Source organism: Gossypium arboreum, chromosome 10, assembly GCF_025698485.1.
Source record: "Gossypium arboreum isolate Shixiya-1 chromosome 10, ASM2569848v2, whole genome shotgun sequence".
In the NCBI taxonomy this organism is placed as follows: Eukaryota; Viridiplantae; Streptophyta; class Magnoliopsida; order Malvales; family Malvaceae; genus Gossypium; species Gossypium arboreum.
Window position 1 is genome coordinate 3,914,268 of NC_069079.1, and position 17,097 is coordinate 3,931,364.

General features: G+C 29.1%; 1 non-coding gene across 1 annotated transcript; it reads left to right on the plus strand.

Moving 5' to 3' along the window:
- Nucleotides 1-12,677: 12,677 nt before the first annotated feature.
- Nucleotides 12,678-12,751, plus strand: TRNAN-GUU (transfer RNA asparagine (anticodon GUU)). The gene has a single exon. It is a non-coding gene; the product is annotated as a tRNA-Asn (tRNA).
- Nucleotides 12,752-17,097: the final 4,346 nt, after the last annotated feature.

The following is a 17,097-nucleotide window of genomic DNA, read 5'->3' on the forward strand; positions in this document are numbered from 1 at the left end:
ACATGGGTTGATGGTGAATAATATATGAAATTAAATCTTGTTGTGTTTATTTTCATATGGAATAAGCAAAACAGGTAAAGGTTTTGTATTTTATAAGATATCTGAGTTTTGGTGAAATAGGGCCAGAGCGATTTTTGGATCCCCTATTCCAACTTTAGAAATTCACCATAAATTTTAAAAAAATAATTATGTGGTGTAATTTATATGGTTAGAATCCTTATTGAATCTAGTTTTAATAGAAATAAACGGTATAGTCATATAATTTTTTTACAAAGAGAAAAGTGGTTCGAAGTAAGTAGAGGCCAGTGTAGTCGAATTCTGAAATAGGGGTAACTTTAACTAATAAACTGTACTAATTGGCTAAGTCAAAAATTCTAGAGAAAAATTAGTAGATAGATATATGAGTATAGTTTCAGAAAAAATTTAAGGATCTTAATTTCGAGTTTTGAAACGCAAGAAATGAATTTTTAAGCAACCATGACGCAGAAAAACAGTTTATTCCGAAAATTTAAATAAGTGGTTTAGAGTTGTTTAAAAGGTAAGATAAGTTTAGTAACACCTCAAGCTTGACTCCGGTGACGGTTTCGGGCGTGGGGGCGTTACATTACATGAAAAGGCATTGGGATCACCCAACCCGACTAGTTTGACAAGTAACAAGAAAAGCGAAATAAAGCCAAAAACACAAAAGAGCACGACATCCCAACAATGAAACCAAAATGCTCCACACAAAATTAACAACGGGAGACCAACAAAACATGAAACCGCCATTGCATCAATTGCTCGACATGTGATTCTAATTCATACCTCAGCCACAACAAAAAATTACCACCCAAAAACAAGATCAGCTCTCAAAACGACCACGATTGAATGCAACAAACAAACAACCAATCCGATACATTGATTGTATTGTAAAAAAAACCAAATCCTTCCAAATTAACACCAAGCCCATCACTGCAACCTCATTACATACCAAAATGACCGTCCAATCCTTGACCTCACCTGCACAATAACCAGATAATAAGACCAGAAAACAACCCCAGTAGCATTAAAAAGAATCCAACCCAACCGCAAACCCACCGCCATCCATGTAACAAAGTACCATACATCCAATTCCAATAACACCAATTTATACCTCGAAAGTGAAACCAACACACAAAGAACGTAAAAAACAGCCAAGAGAATTAAGCAAACAAAAATAATAGGCAGAATTCCTACTCCAATTCAAACAACAACATCCAAAAAAATTCTAACAAACAAAAACACCAACATCACAATCAACTATCTAATGGATTCCATAGTTGAAGTGACTGACAAAATTTGAACAATTAGATCTCAATAGAAATGAATATCATTACACCATGACTGACTTGCATTCTTGTGTATTTCAGATATCAACAATGGCTTGCATATCTGATTGAAAAATAACGAAGAAATAAAGCAGTATCTGATAATAAATATTCTTAAGACATTTTACCTGCTCGACACCAATGACCCAGTGAAGCCAATACCCTAGATGGAATGTGCAACACTGAAATGTAGATACAAATTACAAAAAATTAAAAAAACCAAATATTAGAGATGACCCAACGAGAAAATGCAGAAATTCCGAGGAAACAAACAAGAGATAAGAAAAACAGAGAAAATCAGTAATCATAAACAAATAAATCAGAGTAAATTATCAAATGCAATGTAGTTACCCAGCCAGAAAATGCAGAAATTCCAAGGAAACAAACAAGAGATAAGAAAAACAGAGAAAATCAGTTTCCCATAAATTATGGATCTTAACCACCGGAAGAGGAAATTGATGTACAAAATGGGGGCAAGTTTCTACAATCTAACTTTTAGGTTTAAGCACTAAATCTTTCTCATTCTTCTAGTTGGAGAAAATAAAGAAAGAAGCAGTTGAAAGATGCAAAACCCAAACAGATTAAACAAACAGATGCAAAATCTAAACAGATTCTTTAACAAAAAAAAAAGGAAGAAGAAGATTTGAATGAAAGAGGCGACAAACATGAAATGCAGATTAAATAAAGCATAAAAATGTTACCTGGATGAAGAAGGAAAAGGAATATGAAGAACGGGATGAGGAAAAAATTTGGTGAAAGTTTTGGATGATGGAAAATATCTTACCGAAATCGGTAAAACATTTTTCGTAAAATCCATCTCTTTTTACCCATGCTTTGTAAAACATTTTCCAAATGTAATTGATTTTCAATCAAACAAACACTGCAAAACCAAGAAAACATTTCCCAGAAAATGTTTTCCTGCCAAACAAACGCACCCTAAATGGTTTCTAGTCTCCATCTCACTATCACAAAAACAACAACTATAAACTTGCAATCCCCAGGCCAATAGCCTATCATTCGTAGTTTGTCGATTAAGTATTGCCATCCAACCCATCATTGAATGCTTTAGAATATGATAAGGACAACAAAGGTTACATCAATTTACCTTGACTGCTCGACTTATAAGTTCATGTTAGATTTCACCTACAGATGTCTTGGGACAATGAGTTTGCCCGTTTAATAAGTTTCCTTCACCTCTAACTACTAGTTTAAGAAGGAGAAACTTGCTTCAAATCCCTACCCTTGATAACATAAGCTTGGATTTAAGCAACCCAAAGAGACCCTGCTTGAATCAAAGTAGACCACAAATTTTACATAATACAAGTTTGGTCCCAACTATCAAGCTCCTTCAAACCTAACCCTCTCTCTTGAACCCTTAGCATCCATATTTTGCCCTTTCTAGAAAAATCTAAAGTAAAGTTGATTAATAGCTTTATAAACACTTTTTGGGAGAATAAAACAAACTGAATGAGTTGAATTCCTCTAACATAAGAAGGATGTCTAGTTGTTCATCCATTAATCATGTCCTTTATCTTCTCAATCAATGGAGAGCAATCGACCACTGTTTGTTTTCTAGTTATTAATGGAACTCTTCAATACCTTACTAAAAGCGTTCCTCTTTTAAACCCAGTAAGACTACAGATATGTTAAAGATCCACTTCTAAGATTCCTCAAGAAAAAATCTCACACTTGGCAAGATTTAATTGTAGGCCAGAGAAGAAATAAGTCTGCTGCAAAACACAATTAATAAGTCATGAGCAAAACTAAAATGAGACAACCTAAGCTTATGGCATTTTGGATGGCAGCTAAACAATCCAAAATTGCAGCAACATTAAGTAATTTTGACAAAACATGCATGGCAATCACAAAAAGGTAAGGGAAAAGTGGATCCCCTTGTCTTACTCCCATAACACATCTAAAATAGCCAACCAAGCCCCCATTTATTGAAATTGAAAATTGAGGCTTAATGATGCACCTCTCTATCCAACTAATAAATTGACTAGGGAATCTTAAAACAACCAAAACAACAAGTTTAAATTTTAAATTCAAAGAGTTAATGGCTTTTTGTATATCAATTTTCAAAGTACATCTAGATGATAAGGTGTATCTATGATAACTCCTAACAAGCTTTTCAGCCAACCGTATATTGTTATTAATACCTCTCCCAAGAATAAAAGCACTTTGGTTTCTAATAATGATACTACGAAGAAATTTGGTGAGCCTCTCAACCAATACTTAGATGATGCATTTATAAAAAATAGTGCAACACAAAACAGGTCTATAATTCTTAATGTTGCTAGCATTTTGCTTCTTTGGGACTAAAACAACCACAGTGGGATTGAAAGTTGGAATCATGTTCCCAATTTGAAAAAAATGCAACCTTGCTACAATAACATCATTCCTTGCCAAATCCCAAGAAACTTTAAAGAAATGTTGTAACACCCCTCGCCTAACCCAATCATCAGGTCTGAGCTACAAAATGCTACATTTGTTGTCAAAGCAACTACAGTCAAGTTCACAGTAAAATAATCATTCACACATTAGTCATGATCGAATTACAATAACAAATCATTTTCGAGTCTTATTCGAGCTTACGAAAGCCTTTTTATCAACTTGAGCATGAATCAAGACCAATTTGCAAAGTTTTAAAAGTTCAGGACCAATGTCGTGATGTCACATCTTCCACATCATGATGTCGTCAACCAGTATGTCACGCCACAACCTCAGGCCACTTTACGTAGCGATGTGACTCACTGTTGGTCGACGTTACGACAAGGTAAATTGATCATCAAGACGTGGACCCTATTTTTGACAAAAAGAATGTACAATTTGTTACTTAATTTATAGTTTCCAATTGCAATCAATCAATATATACATCAAACATTAACTTCAGGTTATTCAAAACATGCCAAAATCATGCCTAACAAGCTCAATACTTATGTTCAACTTTTTAGCAAGGCATTCACTGCTTAAACATCAATTAAACTTAAACATTTCCATATCATTAGGGCATACCAACCAAATCATTCAAACATCGATCTTTACCTATGCCTTACCATATTGAAACATACCATTTCGTTTTATTTTATTTACATACACTTTGGAACATTATGCACATCTATGGCTTATAAGCCTCAAACAAAACCAAAAATATCCAAATTAGGCCATATTTCTTCACTATTCATCATTTAAAACATATTTGATCCTAAGTTTCCATTCAACTATGTTAATCATGTTTAGTCTAACTCACATTTGCATGCATACACAATTCAACATCAATTCATGACTTTAACCATGAACTAAGATAACCATTCATTAACACATACTTCAAGCATGGAAATCAAACATACCATTGCCAACATTCAAAATCATCACGATGTACCATATTCATCACAAGATATTAATGCATCAAGATTTTTATACATTAAGGCATGTACCAAGACACATATATTCATGCCACATCCCTTGACTCAAAATGATTAAATAACTACCAATTCGATGATAAGATACTAGGAGCTTCTAGACGATCTGGCTTGACGTGTTCCACAAGGCGACAATTTACAAAGAAAAGGAAAACAAACTAGGTAGGCATATATTCATAGGTATTAAACAAAACTTGTCTTATCTTTTATCTAAATACAATATGCTACCATAAGTTGACATAGTTTAGCTAGACATGGCAATTCAAAACAACAAGGTGAGTATCAAATTATAATCAAAACCATATGATACCTCAATTATGCAACAATCCAATTCATGTTATTTTGGATAATAAATCTAAAAAAACTTATTCATTCAAGGGATGGTATAACCACATACATGTTAAAGTCAATATTTCAATATCATGCCTATGCTCAATTCGACATTTATCCATTTGAACATCAAGCTCATATCATTCCTTTTCAATTTTTCATTTTCACATTAGTTGTTACACCCGATGAACCTTAGTAAATGAATTCGGATACACAAGTATTTACATTAGATCATTTGCTCGTCTGAGCTGAATATATATTTTTGTCAGGTTACTCATCCAGGATAAACCTTTATAAAAAAACATCCAATTGTTTGTCCAAGTTGAATATATATACATGTCAGGTTACCTATTCGGGCTAAACATTTAAAATGACATCAGGTTACTCGTTTGAGTTAAACTTGTATCACTGTATTTGAGTATTTGCAACATTGGTAACATCTGTAATCAATCTCGTACAAGTGCACACAAAACGTTATTAGCATGTCAATCGTATCCTAACCTTTACTAAGTTCACAAGGGCATTTATTACAATATAATCATCACTTTTCAATTTAGTCCATTTCTCACCTTTTGTACCAATTCGCAACCAATTTAATTTACAATCAAGTATACATATATATAATTCAAATGCATGCAATCTAAGTTATAAATACCATATGAACTTACTTGATCAAAACAACAAACAAGATGAATCTTTAGGGACTAATCGATAATTTTGGCTTTTCCTCAATTATCTCCAATTTGATCCAATTCTTGATCTATATAATTATTCCTTTTGAATCCATCAATACTTAACATTTATACATTATGCAATAACATGAATGACCCTATGAAATTTCATTTTTCGATACCCTTAAAGTTTTACATTTTATTCAATTTAGCCCCTAAAATCGAAATAGTCATCACTTTCAATCTTAAGCCTCTGTATAAAAGTCGACTTCAACTACATCCCTTATGGGCTCTCTACTTACTATTTATATTGAAGTTTCACAACTACATCTCAAAATTATTTGCAACAACTATTGGTCTGACAATACTCGATTTGGGCCCAACCAGAGTGGGCTTAGCATACTCATACATAGTACGAGGAGCAGGAGGTGTAAAAGGTTGTTGATTATTTTAATTATCATCCATCTTCAAAGTAATATCCTTTTCCTCTTAATCGTTTATTAAAATTTGTTGGCCTTGTCTTGCTTCTCTAACCTCTCTACGATTTCTGTAAGCAGTTTTTTCAACCTCACTGTAAAAACTATTGGTTCTAACGAGTTGCCTCTAGTCATAAACTAAAAGAACCTATAAGAATCAAACAAAATAAATTTTAAAATGTATAAATTAAATTAAAGACAAAAATATTAAAATAAAAATAAAAATGGCTAAATTAATAGAAATAAAGTTTTCTTCATATTTTAGTCCCTAGCAATAACGCCAAAAATTTGATGTGTTGTAAACCAATTAAAAATTTAACTAAGACAAGTGCACCTATCAATTAATAGTATAGCTACAGTAAGCAAATATATAGTTCTCACGAATACTAAAAGTACTAATAATTATTTTCTTTCTATTATTTAACTGAATAAATGGAATAACTGATTAAAAACTAAAATTACTAGGTTTTTAGGTTCATTCAAATTAGTCCAATTTATTACGATTTGGTCATTTATCTAAAAAATTAGCTCACCACATCTTCATCCACCAATCCCCTTAAAGGTTTAGTTACTCAAGCTAAAAATAAAACTAATAAGTATGAAAGTGAAATGCAAGGAAGCCATTGAAGAAAAACTTAAAAAAAAAAGTTGAGATTTTTTTGCAAGAAAACTTAAAAAGGGCATGTAAAGAAAAGAATTCAACAAGAAAATCTAAAGCAATAAATATAAAAGGAATAAACTTTAACAGGTTCAAAGTAAAAGAAACTGAAACGCATTAAGCTAAAGTTGAAAATGTCTTACAACCAAAGTACGAGGACTAAAAATACAAATAACTCTAAACTACAATGATAACTAACTTAACTAACACTAAGAACAACTAAAACAAGAAGAAAATTTGCAAAGAAATTTTAAATCTACAACTAAGGAAATGAAAATAAGAAACCATAAAAGAAGAGAATGAAAAGCTAAGAGAAAACCTAGAGAAAACTAAACCTAAACTAAGCTAATGTGGGCCTCTTTTTTTCTCTAAGTCAAATTTTGGTTGATATAGCAGTTATTCTGACCCAATTCTTATGCCCAAAATACCCTTGAATGGGCATTCAATGACTGGTGCTTCGAGGGACAAAGATTACCCTTTTCGTTAATTTTTTGTCCCCACACGATATCGGTATCGCGATAACTCAGACACTCTTGATCTTAGGGTGCTTCCTGGCAGATGGATATTGTGATACCCAAAGTGGATATCGCGATACCACTGAAGATTAGTCTCTAATCTCAGGTCCGTTGGAGGTATCGCGATTTTAATGTTTGAATATCGCAATACCCTCTTCTTTGATGTTGTTTTTGCTCGATTTCATCTTCCAACACGTCCTTACATCACTCCACCATACGTTAGGGCCCCCAATGGCACAATTAGTCAATTTGGGTTTCAAAATAAGGAAAAACAAGACATTTACACTTATTAACTTAAAACCTAAAAAGTATAAAAAAAAAATTACGAAAAAGACGTTACTTTGCTTAAGAATAAGCTTATTAAGTGTATCAAGAAAGCCTAATTTACCATATCAAATTACGGCAGATCACATTTCACATAAAACAATTCATAATGTAGAATTAGATGGTAAACTTCCATAAGCAGCTAGTACTACCTTATTTCCTTTTTTCCGCTTTGAAATTTGCATATTTCTTTTACTCTTTAAGCTTTTTACTGAGTCAACTACCCCAACAACTGCAGCTCTAGGTTTTTTAGGAGAAACACCCATATCAACAATTTTTATAAACTCTTATTCCCCATGGCCAATTTTCCCAATCTCAGTATGTTCAAATCTCTCTATTTTGACTCAATCGATAATTTGATCTTTCACCAAATTTACAGTTTCAAGAATCGCAAATCTATTAGAAGAACCAGTTAAGACTTGCTTCTCCTTATTACTTCTCTTTTTAGTCTTTGAGCTCGCATAGTCCTTAAACCTATTAGCTTCAAGTACAATTTCTTTTCCACATGCTACAATAGAGCCAACGTCAGTTCTTCTCACTGATTCTTCAGTCAATTTATTTTATCCATCGTTATTACTCACATTTGGAACCCACTACTTAATTGGTTCTACAACCTGTTTTATACATCCCTTATCCTCGTGCCCAAATATGCAACATTTGGAACATCGTTGTGGAATCCAAGGAAAACCAATAGAAGTAGTGGCAATAAAGTTATCCCTCAACTCAACATCAATTGACCTAGGTAAAACTAAGTTTGCGGTCATCTTAACACATACTTTCACATAAGAAAGTCTTTGTTGCCCATCTGTAATGCTATCCATGTATAGAGGAATCCCTAATGCACTAGTTATGTAACTCAGACCAATTGTAGTATACAATTCGAGCAACACATGACTAAGATGGATCCAAACAGGAAGTTTCTTCAAATCAAATTTCAGAGATTTCATACCTGGCTCCCATCTTCGAACGATAACAGGCTTGTTTTGATATGCCAAGGTCCATGTTCAAGCACCTAACCCCTCACCTCAGTAGTTGAGAATTGAATTATGAAAACATTTTCCCCTATTGATTTAACATCCACCAAACCACTTTTCCCTCAAAACAATGAGATAAGCTTCTACATGTGACTGAAATTTGGTGGTTTGCCCAAACATAATCACTGATTTCAATCCATCAAAATTTTAAAATCAGAAAAATCACAGCTTAAACCCTTAAAAGAAACACAAATAGACATGCTAATTTGCGCCAAGAGCGTTTCCAAGCATTTTCCAAGGCATTCTTTCGAATAGACATTTTCTAATATTTATAGTCTTTAAATTATCAACTATGGATATAGAAATGATGTCATGCTCTTTATTCCCTTTTCCTTTATCAATAATTTTAAAAGTAATTTTTAAAAGATTATAATTATTATGTAGTATTTTGATTTTTAAAATCGAATTGAATTCAAATAAAATATTAAAGATAATTGAATAAATTGAATTAAAATAACTTATTGAATTTTTATTTTTAAAAATATTTTTATGTAGTATTTTAGAGTTATTTTCTTTGATTTACATATAAAAATATAAAATGTTTGTCTTTAAATTATAAATTAATAAAATCTAATTATGAATTAAATAGAAAATATAATTCAATGTGACTAAACTAATCGCAGTTTTTGACTTGTGAATTTGAATCAAAGGAAAATATTCAAGTAGTAAATAATCAATCTGAAATTTAACTGAATAAATAAATTTGAATTACAATCAAACTGACACGGTGCCGTTTAAATCAATTTTTAAATTTTTTTTTTCTAATTGAGTAGTGTTAATACATGGGCACAGATGCGTAAGTTCGGGCCGAACATATGTGTATTGTTAATATATTTTATATTTATTTAAGTGCTTCACGTCATGAAATATAGGTCTCAAAATGTTCTAAATCTACTCAATTCAATAAATAGTTAATCTATACTCAATTATAATTTCAATTTTTTTAAAAATGATTCTTAATTTTATATTTGACAATTTAATTTTTAAATGCTAATAATTTATTTTTTCCTTTTATTAAAATTTTAAAATTAACAAATCAAGAATTAAAGGCCTTCGAAGGAAATCAATTGCAACAACTATCAAACTAAAGAAAAATAATACATTTCCTAACTTTTAATTTCTGTGTTTTTTCCCTTTAATTTTCTTTCTTTTCCCTAATCGAATTAAGGATTTGTTAGTGTTGTTCAATTCAATAATTATTTTCAGAATTCCAATGTTGTATAATTTAATTTAATTGTCAAATATTTCACTTTGGAAAAAGTCACATAATATATAAAATAATATAATTTATGTAACATAAAAATTAATAAATGATTAAAATCCACCTTAAATATTAGAACTTAAGTTTAATTTATAGTTTAAACATGCTTAATTTTTTACACAAATTTATTTTTCAAGTCAAATATTTTAAATTCAACTCGTAGTTATATCTTATAATTGAGACTTTAGAATTAAGTTATAAAGATACAATCATGAAACTATAGAGCATAGTTAGAAGATAACATCTTAGCAGGTAGCTTTGACCCCTCTCGGTTAAGAAAAATAACATCACTTTTAGTATTTTTTCTAATTTTCAAGTATTCAATTAAGCTCTTTTTAAAATAAAACTTTTACCTTTAATGTCTCGAATTTTTTATATTTTATTTCCAACCTCAATATCGAGTCCATGTCTTCACCCATCACTTGAGTTTGGTTACAAATTCTGTGCGTTTCTTTTATCTTTATGGAGGAAAAATGTGGCTCCGTTGTGTGCCCTTTAAAACAAAACGAGCCCCTCAATTTTGGGGCCTTGTGAGATCAATATTGATGTATTATGTTTGGGTCTAGCAGTTCTATAATTCAAGGCCTATAAAAAAGTTAGTTTCGAAAATAAAATTGACTTTGAGATAGAGATGACAATGTAAATTCGGATATTAAAATTATTACTCGCTGTGAATTTAGAACGGATGTAAATAGATTCTTCGAATTGTTATGTAACTTCTAATTTTTTGGAATTATTATTTTTAATATTATTATGTTTAATTTATTTGAATTGTTATTTAACTATTTTTTAATTTGTATTTATTTATTGTTAATTATGAATATATTTTTGGTTTGATTTTATATTATTTTGCAGATTCAAATATTCGACGTATTGATCGAAAATGTTAAATTTAAAATTTTTTGCAAATAGTTATGGAAACTTCAATTTTTCAAATTCTTAAGTTTAAGTTATTAAGTCTATTTAAATTATTGTGAAATTATTATGCTTAATCTGTTTGGATTTTTATTTAATTATTTTTAAATTGTATTTATTTATTATTAATTATAAATAAATTTTATTTAAAAATAATTTTTTCTTTGATTTTATATTATTTTGCAGATCTGAATTCTAATTTTTGCAGATTTAGATATTCGACATATGATTGAAAATGTGAAATTCGGATTTTTAGCAGATTTAGATATTCGACGGATAATGGTATTTAATGCGGAATCAAATTTGGATAGTAATACTTGAATAATTTGCGGATTCAAATTTTTAGCCAGATTTACAGATTTGTATTCGGATAATCCAAAAATTGCATATATCTGACCCGCTGCCATTCCTACTTCGAGCGTAGAAAGTTTTTAGGAATGAATCGCAAAATTATACATGACCTTAAGTTTAATGTGCAATTTTATACATGAATGTTGATTTTGTGTAATTTCATATATGAAATTTTGATTTGATTCAGTCCTCACAAATTATTAACACAGATGTTGCTATAGTATTATTTTATATTTATATATTGCATACATAAATAATTATATTTATCCCATATATAAATAAATTGATGTATTTATTTAAATGTGTATGATTGAACCAAAATAAAGTTTCATGTGTATAATTGCACTAAATCAAAGTCCACGTATCAAATTACTCATTAAATCAAAGTTCATGTATAATTTTAAGAGTTATCCAAAATTTTATTTCACTAAAATATATCCCTCTCGAAAAATATCAGATTAAAATTTTTAAACAATATTTATAATAGTTACATTAACAAATAAATTTAGATTTAACAATGCAATTGTTATAATAAAGGATGGATTGAGAAATCAATACAAGCATATATATATATATAAAATAACTAGACACAATAAAATTGACATAAACATAACATGAATGCATGTACATATTTAAAAAATATAAAACAATTTATAATATTTTAAACACATAAAAATAACATGAAAGATATTTATATAAACTTTTTCACAATATATTTTATGCTTCACTCAAAAAAATGAAGAAAAAAATTCTTATCATATAAATTTTCTTTGAATGATTTTGTACACCTCGACAGGAAGTAAGATTGCATCAAATCAAATTACTTCACCTCATAAGATAGTTTTTACCCATTACTCACATACTCAATAATCGCATCATATCATGTTATATTGCCAAACTAACATGAAGACTTATATTATTTTAATTTGAATGATAGCCAACTAATCAAGAGATGACAGATAACCTATGAGTGTCCCATTTAAATACCCTTGTAAAGCCAATAGAGAGTACATAATTTCCGATTGCCAACTTTCTCTAACCTCAAAGCTCAAGTTGTCCTCTCTTGTTCCTTTTACTCTCCCTTCCAAACAACTTCCTTCTACGACTCTCAACTTCTTTAGGTGAATAACTATTTCAATTTTCTCCAACTTTCTATCATCAATAATATTATCCATAATAAATTTTTAAGTAAAGCTAACAATATTAGTTACAGCAAAAAGAAATATTTCAATTAATACAAACAAACTTTTTTGAAAATTATATCAGTTTTTTAACTTAATGACATTCCATGGTTGGCAAATAACTAAAACCTTAAAATTAAAAAAAAAAATCAATTATATGTTTAGATTTAATTAGGAATGCTATTCGACAAGTGCTGGAATAGCTCAGTTGGTTAGAGTGTGTGGCTGTTAACCACAAGGTCGGAGGTTCAAGCCCTCCTTCTAGCGTATTTTTCGTTTTACAGTCGTCTATGAGTAGTGGGTGGGTTCAATTCGCTTCTATCTATGCTATATATCTTAATTGGAATTAATGGGTTCTTGAATCGTGTCATAAACAAATAAGAAATAATAAATTGTATTCAAGAAGGAATTAATTATTTTATTTTGGGTCTTTTTGAAAGTGACTTTATTTTTTCAAATTTAGCTCATTAATAATAATAATAATAATAATAATAATAATAATAAAGGATATTGTTATATACATTGCTGAGAATGCTTTTCTATCAAGACTTACACCTCAACAGGGAGTAAGACTGCACCTAACCACTTCGACCTTTGATATCTTGTAAGTTTTGCCCAACAACACAAATATTACCCATCACAAATCAAAAACTACGTTACGCGACTTTATTTGATTGCCAACCAATCAAAAGGGAGCATGTGCTTTAAGAGTGTCTTCTTTATTTATCCCTTTTAAGTCAATGGAGAAAACATAATTTTCAATTGCCAACTTCTTCTAACCTTAAAACTCGACTCATCTTCTCCTGCTTCTTTTTCTCTCATCTTCAAACAATGCTCTCGGCCTTCTAGTGGACCATTCTTTCAACTTTCATGATAGATTTATATAGAGAGAAGTAATATTAATTGCAACATTTAAAAGAAAAAACTTTGTCCCAATTTTTAATTTATTCACATTTCATAGTTGGCAAATAACTAAAACCTTTTAAACAAAATTCAATTATGCTTTTATTTTTATCATCTATTTTACTATATATATAAAAGCAATGTCCTAACGCCTTCATATCCATTTTTGGGTGAATTATACAGATAGTCATTCAATTATACAAAATTTTTATTTTAAGTACTCAAAATAAAGAGTTTGCAATTTAAGCACTCACGTTACATAATTTAGTCATTTTGAAAACTCCCACCAAAATCACAAACGACAAGTTGATGTGGTAGTTAAAAAACTGGTATAATAACAAGTTTAGCCCTCATCTTTTTCATATTTTATCGATTTAGTCATAATTTTCAAAAATTAACCCTTAAAATTTACAAATTATTTCAAATTGATCCTAATTCTAAAAAATTCAAAGAAATATATAAAAATAAAAAAAAATATTTGTTGACAAGAAATAATAATATATAAAAATTAAAAATATATAAAAATACATGAATATTTTTGTTATGTACTTATGATCACAAACCCGAAAACTAGATAACGTCTGAGTCGCCCACCCACAACTTGAAAGTTAGCAATGGAAGCTCGCAGTCTCAGCTTGCACATGCCACGGGGTGCTTGCAAGGGAAGCTCATTCTCTCAGCCTACATATACCCAAGGAGTTCACATGTGGAGGCCACGAAGTCCAGCAGACAGCCCAGAACAATACACGTGTCTTGCATGTATAGAGTCTACTAAGAACATCAATTTCATGAACAGTAACCATGTATATAAATATTTGATTGTCCTCTTTAATGAGATGTAACGGAAAAATACTCAATAATTTTCAAAAAAAAAAGAATTGATATTAATATTAAAAAAAAACCTCCTCGCTCCTGTCTCCCTCTCCCCATACTTCTTTAAGATTACATAAAATAGTTAAATTTCAATTTTAATTTCTATATTTCACTCAAATTTGAGATTTGTTTTCTATATTTTTGACATAATTTAGACACATGTGACATTCTTTTTATTTTTCTCTTGACATGCAAAAATAATGGCTAAATTTCAATTTTGACCCCCATATTTCGTTCATATTTGAGATTTAATCTCTTTACTTTAATTTTGAAATAATTTGGTGACTAAAATTTTATAGTGTCATTAGTTAGCTTAAATATTTTATTTCTTATTAAAATTTGGAGGTGAATTTTTAAGAATTGTTAACACTGTTAAATTCTACATTAAATTTAAGTCCATTATAATGTTATTTTTGTTACATGGATACCAAGAGAGTTTTAATTTTTTAATTTTATAATGTCATACCAGCAAATTTAACATATGGATTTTGGCGGTGTTAAAAAATAGACTTAACCTTTAAAATTCAAAAATTATAAGGATCAAAATCTTGAAAATAAGAATAAGAAGATTAAATTCCAAATATATAAAGAGTGCAAAAGCTTTGAGTATATTGTAGCGTTTAACTTTTTAATCTATGATTTAGTGAAAAAATAAATAACTAACCCAACTCGAAGCATGGGTAGGAACAATACTAGTTATCAATTAACATGGTGATAATGTCAATGGAGAGTGATCCACTTACACTGATGTAAAACTAAAATAGTGTTACATCATTTTGTATCTTTTTGTACAATTAATATTTTAACCATCAAATCGTTGAAATTATATATATTAATATTTATTGAATGGTTGTAATTTTTTTACAGATAAAATTTTGAACCAATTCGATATCTCTATCATATTGATCTAAAATACTATATATATATATATATATTAATATTTATTGAATGGTTGAAAGTTTTTTACATAAAATAAATAATTAAAAAATTTAATGTATATCAATTTGACATGCATAATTTATATGAATAAAATATAAAATATGAAGATTAAATTGTTAAAAGATTAACTATATAACAGTATCCCACAATTAAGCTTACGTCCTAAAGATTGGAAAATTGTTAGGCAAAAACTCCACGACATGGTCCAGGCTTGTCTAGGACAAGTACTAGATTTAATTTTAATCGACAGGTTTTTGGCAGCACTAGATACTGCTAACTTAAGCTGTTATTTTCATTTACGGTTGTCCATGAGGAATGGGTTCAATTGGCTGCTTAGGCTTAGCTTTGCCTCTCTCCATACTATATCTTAAATTGGAATTAATGGGTTCTTGAGTCGTGTCATAATTTGGAAATTTATTTTATCTTATATTCAACCTTAAATTAATTATTTTATTTCGAGACTATTTGAAAGTGAAGCAAATAAAGTTTTGTTCCAATCTAGTTGATCAACTTTTTCTTTTTTGTTGATACAAAATTTAGTGTTAATGTTTAGATGATTATAAATGATTCATCTAAAAAGTTAGTATGTGTATTATTGCTAATGTAGGAGGATGTATAGTTCGAGTATGCTGAAGCATCTTATCCTCCTCTTTATGGGCTAAAAAAGAGCTATGAATAATTTTAAACATTATGTAAAAAAGAACAGATATGTTCAAAACTTATAATGAAAATTGAGAGCTAAAAAACAAAAACATCTTAAAAAAGGTTTGTCAAAGTTTTGATAAGTTAGTAAACTTCAACTGGATTTATGATTAATAATAATAGCAAAGTATCTTTTAAATTAATAAGAAACAAATTTAAAGAAGTAATTGGAAGAAGTATTAATAAATTTCCATTTTAAGCAATTTGATTGAATTAGAATTTTGGAGTCATCATCCAAAAATTTAATATTTTCAATAAAAAACAATATAATAGAAATTTTCTATAAAAATTGGAAAATAATAGGAAAATTTGAGCTATTTATTACTTAATAAGTAATATTTTCAATTAATAGAATAAAATGAAATGCTTAAAATTTAAGTATAAAATGTAGAATTTTATTTTATTTTTATAATTTAAAATTTATATTTATCAAACAATTTAATTATGTTTCATTCTAAGTAATATATCAAAAAATTTATAATTTAAATTCAGTAGTTAAATTACTTAAATTTTCAAGTTATCAACAGTAGCTTAGACTGTTAAATGGATGAAAATAGCTGTAAAATGATGTACGAAGAAGAATTTAGATATAAAATAACTTGGAGGGTAGAAATATAAGTTTTATTTGGAAATTTATATTTTAACGTATTGTGATTTTTAAGAATTCATTTGTTAGAAATGTAATATAAAATAGGTTAAGTTTTGTTATTAGTCCATGTACTTTGTAAAAGTTATAGATTTAGTCCTTGTAGTTTTAGTTGATCACTTTTAGTCTTTGTACTTTTCAAGTTGGTCACTTTTAGTCCCAATACTTTTTAATTTTTGAAAATTTAGTCTCGACACGAACAATAGTAATTAAATCTGTTTGATTAAATTTAATTCATACAGTTATATATTTAATCCATTTTCTAAAATTAGATCATTATAAGTCCCTATACTTTTCAAATTTTAAAATTTTAGTCTTATCGCAAATTATAGTCGTTAGTCCATTAACTGAATTTTTAGTGAGTAATATGTGAAAATAATAAACTGACGTGGTATTACACATGATAACATGTCTGGCACATCATGTCTTAGAAATAATAGAATTTTATTGAATGAATTTAACAGTTACTATTTGGTGAGGATTGCAATTTTAACCTTTGAAAAGTATAATGACTAAAAATGACTAAATAAAAATATAGGGATTAAATCCA